The sequence below is a fragment of the Oncorhynchus gorbuscha genome, linkage group LG02 (assembly GCF_021184085.1).
Source record: "Oncorhynchus gorbuscha isolate QuinsamMale2020 ecotype Even-year linkage group LG02, OgorEven_v1.0, whole genome shotgun sequence".
In the NCBI taxonomy this organism is placed as follows: Eukaryota; Metazoa; Chordata; class Actinopteri; order Salmoniformes; family Salmonidae; genus Oncorhynchus; species Oncorhynchus gorbuscha.
In genome coordinates this window covers 82,673,594-82,688,170 of record NC_060174.1, presented here as the reverse complement: position 1 = coordinate 82,688,170, position 14,577 = coordinate 82,673,594, and the positions used below count along the sequence as shown (strand labels likewise).

Genomic DNA, 14,577 nt, shown 5'->3' with positions numbered 1-14,577 from the left:
ATTTCAATGTCTTATCTTCAAATACAGTGCCTCTTTGCTTGACATCATGGGAAAATCTAAAGAAATCAGCCAAGACCTCAGATAAAAAAATTGTTGACCTCCACAAGTCTGGTCCTTGGAAGCAATTTCCAAATGCCTGAAGGTACCACGTTCACCTGAACAAACAATAGTACGCAAGTATAAACACCATGGGACCACAGTAAAACGAGTCCTATATCGACATAACCTGAAAGGCCGATCAGCAAGGAAGAAGCCACTGCTCCAAAACCGCCATAAAAAAGACAGACCATGGTTTGTAACTGCACAGGGGGGCAAACATTGTACTTTTTGGAGAAATGTCCTAAATGTCCTATATATGGAACTGTTTGGCCATAATGACCATCGTTATGTTTGGAGAAAAAGGGGGGAGGCTTGCAAGCCAAAGAACACCATCCCAACTGTGAAGCACGGAGGTGGCAGCATCATGTTGTGGGGGTGCCTTGCTGCAGGAGAGACTAGTGCACTTCACAAAATAGATGGCATCATGAGGGAGGACAATTATGTGGATATATTGAAGCAACATCTCAAGACATCAGTCAGGAAGTTAAAGCGTGGTTGCAAATGGGTCTTCCAAATGAATAATGACCCCAAGCATACTTCCAAAGTTGTGGCAAAATGGCTTAAGGACAACAAAGTCAAGGTATTGAAGTGGCCATCACAAAGCCCTGACCTAAATCCCATAGAAAATTTGTGGGCAGAACTGAAAAAGCGTGTGCGAGCAAGGAGGCCTACAAACCTGACTCAGTTACACCAGCTCTGTCAGGAGGAATGGGCCAAAATTCACCTAACTTATTTTGGGAAGCTACCTGAAAAGTTTGACCCAAGTTAAACAATTTAAAGGCAATGCTACCAAATACTAATTGAGTGTATGTAAACTTCTGACCCACTGGGAATGTGATGAAAGAAATAAAAGCTGAAATAAATCATTCTCTCTACTATTATTCTGACATTTCACATTCTTAAAATAAAGTGGTGATCCTAACTGACCTAAGACAGGGAATTTTACTAAGATTAAATGTCAGGAATTGTGAAAAACTGAGTTTAAATGTATTTGGCGAACACTGAACCCAAACCGGCTGCGCACGTGCTCCATCGTGCATACATTTATTTTGTCCCCACACCAAGCGCAATCACGACACGCAGGTTAAAATATCAAAACAAACTCTGAACCAATTACATGAATTTGGGGACAGGTCGAAAAACATTAAACATGTATGGCAATTTAGCTAGTTAGTTTGCACTTACTAGCTAATATGTCCTATTTAGCTTGGTTGCTGTTGCTAGCTAATTTGTCCTGGGATATAAACATTGAGTTGTTATTTTACCGGAAATGCACAAGGTCCTCTACTCCCGACAATGAATCCACACATAAAATGGTCAACCGGTGTGGTCAGCCTATAAGGTGTATGTAAACTTCCGACTTCAACTGTAACTGTAGACGGCAGATAACAGTGTCTAAGTTCCCCTCTGGTTCAGGTCCAACCAGTTGACTCTACCTTTGTAGAGAGATGGGCCTGAAGGTGTTGACTGTCATTGTCCTGTATCTGTTTTCTGTCAACTGTATACTAACAAATACAGCATAGTAGCATACTTAGCCCGAGGCAACAACAGTCACATTCCGGAGAACAGAGAGGGTAGGAGAGGAGAGGTGAGAAAAGGAGCTGGTGAACAACATTCCAGGGAATGTGTGTGTTTTAATCCCAATATGGCAACCAACTCCTGACACACACACACACACACACACACACACACACACACACACACACACACACACACACACACACACACACACACACACACACACACACACACACACACACACACACACACACACACACACACACAGGGGGAGAGAGAGATCAGGCAACTGACCCCAAACAAACCTGTAGCTAAAGTGTTCTGGCCCACTTCACACACATGCACAAAACACACTCACGGTCCTCTTTCTCGGGGAGTGCTTACATAACAGCGGAACATTAGTGGAGAGTATCCAGTGGTTTAATGAACTCCAGAGAGCTCTTCCACGTCAACTTATTGTAGGACAAGATAACACTGACAATATTGTTATGGGAAAGAGGAGAGGGAAGGGAGAGAAACAGGGAGGGAGGGAGAGGAACAGGGAGGGAGGGAGAGAGAGGGACGAGGGAGAAGAGGCTATAATAGAGGAGAGAAATATGTAGGGAAGGTCACAAGAAAGGCATGAGGGGATGAAAAAGAGGAAGGGGAAGAGAAGGGGGGGAATGTAGTGCAGAGTAAGAGAGAGAGAGCAAGAGCGCGAGAAGAAGGGAGAGAAAGAAAGGAAGACCGAGAGCAAGAGGAAGAGATAGATCGGGGGAACTGGGGAAAACTGAGAAACACATGGCAGGAACCAAGCAGGAAATGCAACATTCCAATCTAGAAAGGCCGCCCATCTCCCTCCCTCCCTCTGTGGCGGGAGAGAGCATGAAGCCCACTCTCCCTTGGTGTCCATTACTCTGGGGTCTGGCCTGGGAGATTCTCCCACAGCAGCACAACTGGGGAAGACAGAACCAGGTCAAGAAACTCTGACACACACACATACAACCTGTACGATCTTTCTCGCACTCTCCCTTTACCTCTTTCCATATCCCCTTCTCCTTCGATTTTCTCTACATCCCTCACTCCATGGCTGGCCGTTGCCATGTTTAATATGAGGAGCTGGAACATGTTCCATTAAACATGGGAAGGGCTGGTTGAAAAGGCAGCAAAAATAAAGAGAAAGAGAGAGAGAGCAGTCTCCACAGGGTCACATTACTTCACTCCAGTGAGGATACTCTTGGAATAATAAGGCGGCCATTGTTTGGATAGAGATGGGCGTCCGACCAGCTCTCTGTCACAATACCTCAATCTGTCAATCAGCGCCCTTCACGTTGCCTTTCAAAAACAGCAGCACTGTGCCAGAGTATTCCCCTAATTCAGTTTGACCTACATATCAGAGGCATATCAGTTTACTGTTTTTCTGAAAGTCCTTTGTTGGGGAGAGAAGGAATTCAGTAACTCTTAATTTTTATGACTCAAATCTCCAGTTCTGGTTGGTCAGGGAGGGTTTGTGGAGCTAACAGAGGGAAAGTGATTGTATCTGACTGTTTGAAGACCTTTGGCCCTCTCCCTAAATGAGAAAAAGTTGTCATAATCGGACCAAACCTGGCAGCAGCCATTTTGACAAAGCTGACATGCTTCCTCTCTCTGGAGCCCTTTCATTCCTTCTATTGCTCTCTTTTCCCAACTCAATCACAATCTCTGTAATGTGGTTTCATTCTCTCCGCAACACACACAAATGTTCCTGATACAGGCCCAACTTTCAGAAACACAGCAAACCCCCTCATCTGCGCATATACAACTTCCTAAACCCCTTACCACATGTGCGCCACACACACACACACACACACACACACACACACACACACACACACACACACACACACACACACACACACACACACACACACACACACACACACACACACACACACACACACACACACACACACACACACACACTCTTAATGGGAAGCATGTGCTGTAGAGATGAGAACCCTTTTCATCTCTGTCACTCTGGCTGTGGATTGATTTGGCCTTCCTCTACTGAGTAATGGCAGGGACAATCCCCCCTCACATCTCTTCCTTCACTCTCTCTTCACCCCCTTTTCCCCTCACTTCACCGCTGTCTCCGTCACCTTGCCCCCTACACCCTCTCACCCCTCCCCTTTACTTACCCCCTCGCCTCAACCCTTTCTGGAGCAGCAGTGGTAAGAATATCACCCCCCCATCTCTCTGGTCCTATAATGCCAGATTTACAATACAACGATCAATCACAAGACTGACAGCAGAGGGAATGACTCAGACTCAATGCTCCATCCTACTCTGTCCCAGTAGACAATGAAACTACCACTGACATACATCACACATTATATGACTATATCGCTGGAAAACGTGCTTTTGATTAGAACTTCATCTGGATTCAGGAGTGAGTGAGATCATCCCATGACAGCAATGGGAATGTGATCGGGTCCTTGACAGGAAGTGTTAATGTGTCCAAAACAAACTCCATCTGGAAGTGGAGCAGGACCAGGGTATCAGAGCAGGGAATTGCTGGGATGGTTTCGTCCCACAACACTGATACTATACTGAGAGTGACACGCCCGCCTGGAGACCTAGTGAATGAATGGTCCGGGGTGTATGTGTGTAAATGAGTGAGTGTGCATGTGTCTATGTGTGTGTGTGTGTGTGTGTGTGTGTGTGTGTGTGTGTGTGTGTGTGTGTGTGTGTGTGTGTGTGTGTGTGTGTGTGTGTGTGTGTGTGTGTGTGTGTGTGTGTGTGTGTGTGTGTGTGTGTGTGTGTGTGTGTGTGTGTGTGTGTGTGTGTGTGTGTGTGGCCATGCCTTTTGCATTATCCCCCTCACCCCTACCTCCCATGAGTTCCAGGAGTCTGTCTCCCACACTGTGACATATTCCAGAGTGGTAGTGGCGGTCTGTTCCCTCCCTGGGGTTAGCAGGTACATTGCCCTGGCTTCAGTCACAGGCATTGGGTTACCCAGCCTCCCACTCTCCCAGCACCAAGGTATGCAATGGCTCTTTTAATAGGCCCACAGTTCATGTCCCTCCTAAACGGTTACAGTATCACACCACCCATCGGGAAAAAGGAGTAGGAATGAAGAGCACTTCTTCTGATTCCTGCTGGGGGCTGGTGGGTCATCGAGTTGATTTCAACAGGTTGTGTGTGTGTGTGTGTGTGTGTGTGTGTGTGTGTGTGTGTGTGTGTGTGTGTGTGTGTGTGTGTGTGTGTGTGTGTGTGTGTGTGTGTGTGTGTGTGTGTGTGTGTGTGTGTGTGTGTGTGTGTGTGTGTGTGTGTGTGTGTGTGTGTGTGAGAGAGAGAGGGAGGGAGCACTGTTGGTCAGAGGGTGTTAGTAATTCACTGAAGTTGCATTTTCATTCATTAATGAGTGTAGTGATATTATTAAACAGATTGTGGATAATCTGCATCCATTGAGTACGTTGTGTGAGCTCAGAGGAAAACAATAGACATTTGGGTTATTCCTAGGCTGAGTAAGCAGACGGGACTTTGGGCCTCCTCTACAGAAGCGAGGGGGGGGAAATATGAGGGACTCAGATTGATAGGAAGTGACTAAGGAGTATGGAGATAGAAGGGGAGGCTGAAGGGGCAAGCAATTACATAGAGAGACAGCACTACAGAGAGAACGAGAGAGGAGGCGGAAAGAGTAAGACAGAGAGAAAGGGAGTGAGTGGAACAGTCAGACATTCCAGTGCTGTGAGTCAATGGTGCTAGGCACTGCTTTGGCAGACACTTACCACCACCTATACGACTCAACAAAGGCCCCAGGCTCCCTATTGGCCCAGGCAGGGCCACCATACAGAGAAAGGAAGGGGACAGGACACGGGAGGGATAATCAACACTGGTTCAGATCCAAACACACACTGAGAACAGACAAGAGACCAGAGCAGGTCATTGTTCTTTGTCATTTGAGCATTTCTTGGAATCCTGTCAAACGGCAAGAAACAAATCCCTGTACTGGCCCTCTGGTTAAAGAGAATAACCATGGCATTCCCTCTGGAATGTATCTTAACAAACAAACACTTTCAACGGATATGGACTCTGGTTGGCTGGCAGGTCTTTGATGTAATATGACTATATTTCAATGGGTTAGGTATGAATTTGGTAGGTGTAAGCCTAGTATCATTGAATTTGATATAAGATTTTTTTTTAAATGAATGAAATAAATCCACTTCCCTCAACATCCCGTAAGGATTAGATCATTCCATAAGGCTTTGTGGCAAGTGGGTCAATTAAGAAAATAAGGGTACATATGTTAGACTGTCACTATTGTGTAATCAAGAGTGGACTAAACAGAACAATCCACAACTTCCCTTTAATGGGGAAACAACAACTACATCTCATATTTAGCTTAGAATGACAATTCATGTTCTTAACCCTGGGCAACATGGGCTTGGGAGGCTCACAGGGATCTTGGTATCCACAGTACTCCACATATCAGTTTTTTTTATTCAAAACTATTACATAAATGCACTGTAATTTAAGCTTTAAAACTGCACAGACTTGGTTCATCCAGCCATGCTCTGCAGATGTCATAGTAAAAATCCTTGTAGACCCTATGTACCACACTGGAGTTGTGTTCTGATTTTGAGCAGGTCCCTGATGAATCTGTTATCACAAAAAAGGTCCCTGGCCCAAAATGTTTACAGACGTACAGTTATGAATATATCTACTGTTCCCTGGAGGAGGAAACGAGTTATAACATACTATGGGGGAGTCAGCGACAAATCATACTAATCACCTGAAGAAAACTGAAATCACGTCCAATGGATGCCGAGCCAACTCTCGGAAGCCCTGCCTTCTTGGCTATAATACCGGGGCTCGCATTAATTTCCTCAACTCAGTACAGCTCTTCAGAGAGCCCAAACCCCCTGCTCCAAAAAGGGGTTACAGAAAGATAAATGCGCAACCTGCGCACTGCCTAACACCCACTCCAGAACCCAGCCAAAATAACACTATGAGCCAAACAGGTAGCGGTAACATCCAAGCGATAATACCTCACAAACATATGTGGGGAACCCCAAATCCCTGCAGCACAGATAACACCAATCGTCATACCCCTGAACAGTGCCCAAGAAGCCACCACACCCTTAGTGGAGTGAGCATGCACACCGCTAGGCAACCCTTGTCCGTTGCGGTCATATGCCAGACACTGCTTAAAAAAGCTCCCTACCCCAAGCTGGATAGCTAACAGACAAAAGGCTGTACACAAACGCACATATCCATGGTCCAGTCCATATACGTGCATAATGTGCACAGCAGAGGCTCAAATGGAGGCTCACAAAGAGCGTCCAGGATCAACGTCAGGTCCCAGATCGGTGCCATATGCTTAGACACTGGTCTGAGCCAATGCATGTCATTCATAAACCGCATCCCCAGAGGATGAGACCCCAGGGTAGAGCTGTCAATCTCTACATGACACGCCGAGATGGCTGCCATATAAACCTTCAATGTGGAAAAAGGCCCTGCTCAAAAAGCTATTGCAAGAACATCACAATGTCCACCAAAGAGCTCTGAAAAGGAGAAACTCCTTCAACCTGACACCAACCCTCAAATGCGCGCCCCTTCTGTGTATACAACCCACCGACTATGGTCGTAATCATGTTCGAGGGTAAACTCCTGGCCGTCAAATGCAACCTTTCAGGGGCCAAATCCACAGATCCCATATCTGCAGTTGTGGGTGAAAAACTCTCCTGTGTGCCTGGGACAATAGATCCCGACGACACGGAACCCTCCACGGGTCCACGCCCAACAGGTGGATCATTTCTGGGAACCAGGGTTCAGATCAACAGATCCTTCTGACAAACCCTCTCCACGGTGGCCTGAATCAGGTCCACCGAAAGAAACTCATAGAGCAGGATGTCCCTGATACACCAAATAATCCATTCCCAACGGAGAACAATTCACATTTCATGCTATGTGCAAAAAGCTACACCAGCCCTGCCGAACCCGTCCCATATTTGGGCAACCACCGAGGGGTGCAGTCTCCACTCAGTAGAGATAGGACCCCTCTAGAAAGTAGATCCGCATCCACGTTGAGAGATCTGGGAAGATACATCAACCTGGCGACGTTAAATGCATACGAACAGATAACGGGACAGGTTTAGGAGAGAGAGAGACCCTGTCCCCCCCTACCTGTTGATGTACACAACCGCTGTCCTGTTGTCAGACCTTACCAACCCATGCTGGTCCTCCAACATCGGCGCTGTTGACCTAATCCCTCTTTCCAAATAACCCACACATAGCACTCCCAATCCCAGTAAGGTTATGTCTGCCATGATCACCCTGCGGCCCATGTGAATACCCAGCAACAGCAGTCTCGGGTCCCTCCAAGGAGTCAACACCCTTAGACATGACGCGGATACCTCGAGAAACCCATGGCAGTGGTGAGATGCGTCCAGACGCGTAGCAATCACAAAGCACTGAAACAAGCACATCAAGTCCCAAAAGCACCACAGCTATCAGAGGCCATCAGACCCAATAACCGCAGGTACAAGCGAAAAGGCACAGAGTGCCCCAGCCCAAGACCATAGACCCCACTGTTCCAAGAACAATACTTACCTTGCAAGCCTTGAATGTCAGAAGTCTTAAAAGGAACCACAAATCCAAAACAACAGCACACATGCTACATAGAATCGACCAAAAACCACAGAAAACCTGCAGTAACCAGGAAACTGTGTACTTGTGCGCTGCCATGGCAGCCCAGGGCTGAAGGTGACTGTTTGGGAAAAACACATGATTCGGAACCAAGTCCAGAACAAGACCCAGAAACTGAATGCGCTAAGCCGGAGTCAAACAACTTTTCTTGTGATTTACTATGAACACCAGAGTGGCAGTTCCCTCGACTCCACTACAACCAGCCAATCGTCCAGATAGGCCAATACTCTGATCCCCTGGCACCTGTGCCAAAGCCACACCCTCGAAATGAAACCGCTGTGGGGAGGATATATAGCCACATGAAAATATGCATTCTTCAGATCTATGGATGCAAACCAATCACTGGGACTGCTCTGTACTCCTGAAACATGGACCACCCGATCAGCCTGCTTTTGAAAGAGAGAGGCAATGTCCTCTCTCAAGACAAGAGCTAGGACCTCAGGGACCCTTGACATAATGCTGCCACGAAATGGAGGAGAACGCACAGCGAACTGCAGACCGTACACCTTTCGTCACTATCCTCATCCCCCATGGCAAAATTGTCTGCCACTGACAGAGCACGCTGCTAGGCACTACGGCAACCAGTAACTTTCCCACATTAACCGAAGCACTTTGGAGCACGGTTGCCACAGTAAATACGTGGGGAGGAGGGCCCAGGGAACACGTCCCCTCCCCTGGCCTCCAGCTAAGGTCGAGATGACTGCTTCTTTCCCTGCACTGCGGACGAATTCGCTTTCCACTCCGCTCTCCTTCGAACCAGCATGGCGTCTGTGCCAAGACGTCCAGAAGCACCAACATGGTCAAAAACAGAACTTGATGCCGTGAGCAATCCACCTTTGGCCTGGACCCTTTCCTTCACACCTTGGGAACTGCCAAACCACCTCCATGAAGATTTTTCCTGGGAAAGGACCCGAAGAGCTACATCCTGTTTTATTTTTTCCTCGAAACAGGCCTGTAAGGACTACATAGCTGAGCCAAACAACCTTGTTGGAGAAACTGGCTCATCAAAATACAACTGCCTGTCCCTCTCAGGAATACAGGACAATGTCAGTCAGAGGTGGCGCTGAGATGCTCTGAAACTGGCTTCCCCGTCTCCATGGTGCTATTCCGCTCCTGCAGCATATTGATATGATCCATCGGCAGCATCCACCCCTAGGTGATCTGCCGCTCTACGACACAGCTCCATCAAAGGTACATTAACCACCAATGGTTCACTCTCCCCTGTCGAATCCAAAGCTGGGGTTTTAGGCTGCCCCAGACTGATGTCATCCGATTCACACTCTGGAAACCCTCCAGAGCCAACCAGGGATAGTATACCATCCCCACACTCTGAACATTGCCAGAGAAACCGGGATAACACCCGTATCAACTAACCACCACTGCTGCCCTCTCCCGACCACACGGGAAGAGCCTTTGCCAGCAGCCCCAATCTTTGTCAATATCAGCACAACGCCCAATGGAAGTTTAACCAAGCCGGAGACAATGGTCACACAAACAAGTCCGAGCCAAAGCCTCCTGAGCATGTTTCCAACCCTGGTAAAGAGAACAGCACTCATGATTATCTTTAATTTTTTCATTGTGAAACCACATGACCCAGGGCACGGTCGGAGGTTCAAACTCAGCTGGTTAGCCTTTTTGAACATACTCTTACCTGGCCATCTTACTCAAGCAAGGAAGCACTGGCTACACAAGCAGAGCAGGAAGTAGTTTGCTTTTAGCAAACACAAAAATGTATAAAGACCCAAAATTTGCAACATCTAGGGGGACGACTACTCTCTCCCCACTAGCAGAAACCTAAGTCGGAGCCGAATCTCTTAGTCTTTGCGTACTTGAAACTTTGTAAATTGCATGACACATTCTTCGTTCAGGCGAGTGAAGAGCGAAGAATATAGGAAATGAATGCGAACCCTGGTATTATAGCCAGGAAGGCGGTGCTTCCAATGGCCCAGCTCGGCATCCATTGACCCATTCGTTTTCAGGTGAATATGATAAGTCATTGACTCCCCCATAGTATGTTCTACCAAGTGACCAGCTAAAAGGAAACCCCTGATGTAAAGCATACTTATAGTCTATAATGATACAAGTTATTTAACACGTTTAGTCTACATGTCCTTTCTCTGACTATACTAACCCTTCTTCTAGCTGAGACATTATGTGTGCCAGCCCAGCTATCTCCCTGACTACTACTAGCCTACCACATTCATGAGGAGCAGAGGGACATCTGTGAACCTACAGGGGATAACGTAATTTAACAGGAGTCTCCACACAGGCAAACAGAGCTACCCCATGGTATTACCACACAACAAAGGCTAGAGGTTGAACGTGAGTGAAGATACATGTAGACTGATAATATGCTCACACTGATAAGGTTAATTCATCTTGTTATGATAAAGTAGGAAATCTTTTTGAGGACCTCCACAAGCTAAATTAAATGGTCCCATGTCTATGTCTTTACTACTGTATAATATATGCATAATTAAAGGCATGCAATGTATTTATAGAAGGCAATGCTCAGAACTGAGCACAGGACACAAAAATGCATGAAAGGTACAGTAGTCAATTACAGGATACATGGCTGGCTCATATGGAATGAATAAAGGGGGTGGGGTATTGTATTGGTAACTACTGAATAAACGTGGGGCAGGGCCACATATAACATTGTATGCTGTAACATAGTGCCAATGTACTGCTACAATACATCACATTTGTCGAGAGAGCGAGAAAGAGTAAACATGGTCAATCCTTCCAGTGCCAATACAATCCCAATAAAAAGGTAACAACACACACACACACACACACACACACACACACACATCTGCAGACTGTCAAAGTCACGGTGTCAGGGTAGGCTGACACAGGTGTGTCCAAACATGAGCATCGTCTGATCACTGTTATTTCCACGGAAATGTCTACAAATGCATCTTGGACTACTGTTTAGCTCTCTACACAAACATACCTCTGGTAGCGTGACCAACAAATGGCCTATCCAATCATACACTTTCACAAGTCATGGCAAACAATATAAGCAAATGTTTACAGTAGCCTAGACTATTCCGTTATGTAGTCGTGTCTACCTTTCAATGAAACTTCACAGAGAAACTACTACACCACTGCTCCGTTGTTGACGTCCCTGCTCGGGTATTTCCAAAGATTCGATGAAGAGCGGATATTTTGCAAAATTTCCCAAACTATTCTAAAAAATGATGATACGACTAATCCATGTTACTTCACGGGTTTCCTTCGAATAGCATGCTACGTTTGCTCTTATCCAGATAATAACGCGTATGCGTCCCTTCCCATTTCAACTGCTTAAAACGTTGAGGAATATTTTTTTTCCACTTGACTGCGCTACGAAGGGAATGCATAAAATAATGGCCCCCTTCTACAAACCGCGGCAGCAGTGTATGCATCTGAGACCGGGCAAGTGCAACCCCCAACCCCCTCATTGGAAAGAAGTTTTCAGGAGGGAAATCCCTCCTTCTCCAGTCTGCTATAGGAAGTAAGACCATTTTGCCGGCTTTTCTGTTGGCTTTTGGAATCGTCGCTCATGCAATAACAAAAAAATGACAAAAGCCTTTTTTGTAAGTTAAGGTATCAAATCTGCGGGCCTGTCCCAAAGCCACTCCAAGACCGAACGGGTAGATGGTTGCTCCAGTCAATATTTTTACGCATCGTGTAGTTAGTTACCTACCCAATCAGTGTCTCTCCTATTTCACCTTATACGAACTTTTCGATGTGAAAATGGTTGCAAGAGTAAAATATATGTCCGTAAATGTACTGTATCTATATGAGAAGTTTCCATCTTTACAAACGCACATAGACTTGTGGTATTGTTCACCGGCTTTTATTAATTAAGTCATCCTGTGTAGTACAGATGTGCCTTTATACCACAGGATAGAGACCGCTTTGGAAGTTGAAAGAGAAGGGCAATAAGCACGTGAAGATAAACGAGTCTCCAAGCTTCAGTTTGAAATCGATAATGCATGGTCTGATGATTCAGACAAAGTCAAATATATACGGAGTTAAATTCCATGTTTCTAAATATATGCATTTGGAAACGTTATGTCTCCAAGACAGGCATGCAACTTGTATTATGAGAGGCATCTCCCTCATCTGTCAATGATTGTGGTCCAAAGGTGCAAAAGCAGCACATCTCAAATTCCTCTCCCAACTGTACAAATGCTACAGGCCAAGTCCATGTTTTGTAATCCAAACCAGCTTTACAGATACCTGGGAAATCGAAGTATTAGGCCTACACATGCCATTATTATTTGAGAATATTTTTTCCCTCAAAACACGAGGAGCATTATGGGGGAATAGCAACTGAGGAAATAAAACAATTCAGAGCCAAAACATATAATGTATTTGAATCAAGACAAAGTCAGAATATTCTACTGGGAGAGGAAAGTGAATTGCACCATGGAATGCCAAAGTGATTCAAATGTATTGATACAGTCTACTCCTGATTTCAGATAAGTGCACTTTAGATAACGGGCAATTCCACGATAATGGAATTATGCTTTGACTCAGATTTTTCACATTAAGTTGTTTGCCAAACAAACCATACATCTCCATGCACAATAACTTCTTTGAAGAATTTACACACAAAAAAATCACTTTATCACATTTAATGAAAATGTGCAGATGCAAAGTTTGTTAACAGAATTACAGTATAATCTCCTTCAGGTTTTTTATGCAACTACAAAACTCTTAAATATCTGCTCCGAATTGATTTTCAAGGATGTCTTACTGAGCTCCAGTAGGTAAAGTGGATTTACATCCGGTAATGGAATTATGGTAACAGAATTACATCATTGGTCCCTGATCTGTAGTATATAGAAATGCATAACTATGGAAATTAATATAATTATATTCATGGTGATGAATCCTGAATAGGTACACAAAGGTAGAAATGTGCAATATCTTTATTTTGCATACTTGGGTATTATTCTACACACGGGCTATTATTGTAATGAGCTCCTCCCCCAAACAAGACCACATGTGGTTGGTTCGGACCAGACGAAATCTGAAACAATCAGACATCTTCACAAGTTTGGACATCACAGTAAAGCACAGTAGAGTTCAGTACAGTAAAGTAGATATGTTGAGTACAGTACGATATACTCTACTCTAGTGTGCTCTACTGTACTGAACTCTACAATACTGCACTGTCGTAGCATGACTATCATTAAATGTGAAGACTGTTATATTATCAAATCAATTATCTATGTGTAATTATTCCTTATGTGATTAAACTAATCATGTAACTTTAATTAACTAGGAAGTTGGGGCACCACGGGAAAATGTTTATAGAGTCTCTATTTCCCGAATTAACTCTTCAGATATTTTCATATCTTATCAATTACAGTCTTCTATTAAGTATTATTACCTCATCAATCTCATACCTGAATGTTGCAAACACCTTGGATATCTGCACGAACCCTAACATAAATCATGAATCAGCGATATACAAATTGGCTTAATTATTGATTTACTAACTAACTAATCAATCACAGAATTACATAAACACACAGTAGGTCATACATTGGTTACTAACATGACACAAAGAAAAATCCCTCGTGGACGAAACCGATATGATGCCTTGGTAGAGAAAGGGAAGGGGTGGGGACAGCTCAAAAGTGGGAAATTCAGAGTTGATAACTACACTCATGGAAATGCTAATACTTTGAACATGAACAACCACTCATTCGAAAACAAATAGCAATTTACATATTTACGAGTGTATGCCTTTGTTGTCCCTCTCTGTGATCTCCAGTCTGTGTGCTGGATAGATTGTCGACAGAAAGTCTCTGGTTTGTCCACCAGAGATGAAAGTCTTTCGTAGATGTATCTTGTTATAATGGATACATCAGAATACAATTTGGTAATTCGACCGGATGCGTTTACCAGACTAAAGTACTTAAACAACTACAGCCTGAATAATTGTACTTTAGTTTGTAGATTTCTTAGCCATTTCAACGTGAGAATGATCTCCCCATTCTCTGGCCTTGTCCTTTGGTAGAGTTGCCAACCATTTCAACATGTAGCGACAGCTGCCATGTTTTCTGGTCTAATGTCAATTTTGTCGGAAGTGGGTTTTATACTTAGGAGAAAAGGGGGCGTTCCATGCCGCCGTGTAATATCTGTGCTCACCGGGGCGTGGCCACTGACTGATCCTAAATTACTATGAAAAACTATTTTCATTTAGAAAACTAAGATCACATTGTTATCTTCCCAAAAGTATTCCTATACTCAATCATTTCTGTTTTCAACATTCAGATGCAAATCCCA

The 14,577-nt window shown here is 44.7% G+C and overlaps 1 pseudogene; it reads right to left on the bottom strand.

Annotated features, from left to right (window-relative positions):
- The window catches only part of LOC123990715, a 69,467-nt pseudogene extending 57,760 nt beyond the window's left edge, over positions 1 to 11,707 (bottom strand).
- Positions 11,708 to 14,577: the final 2,870 nt, after the last annotated feature.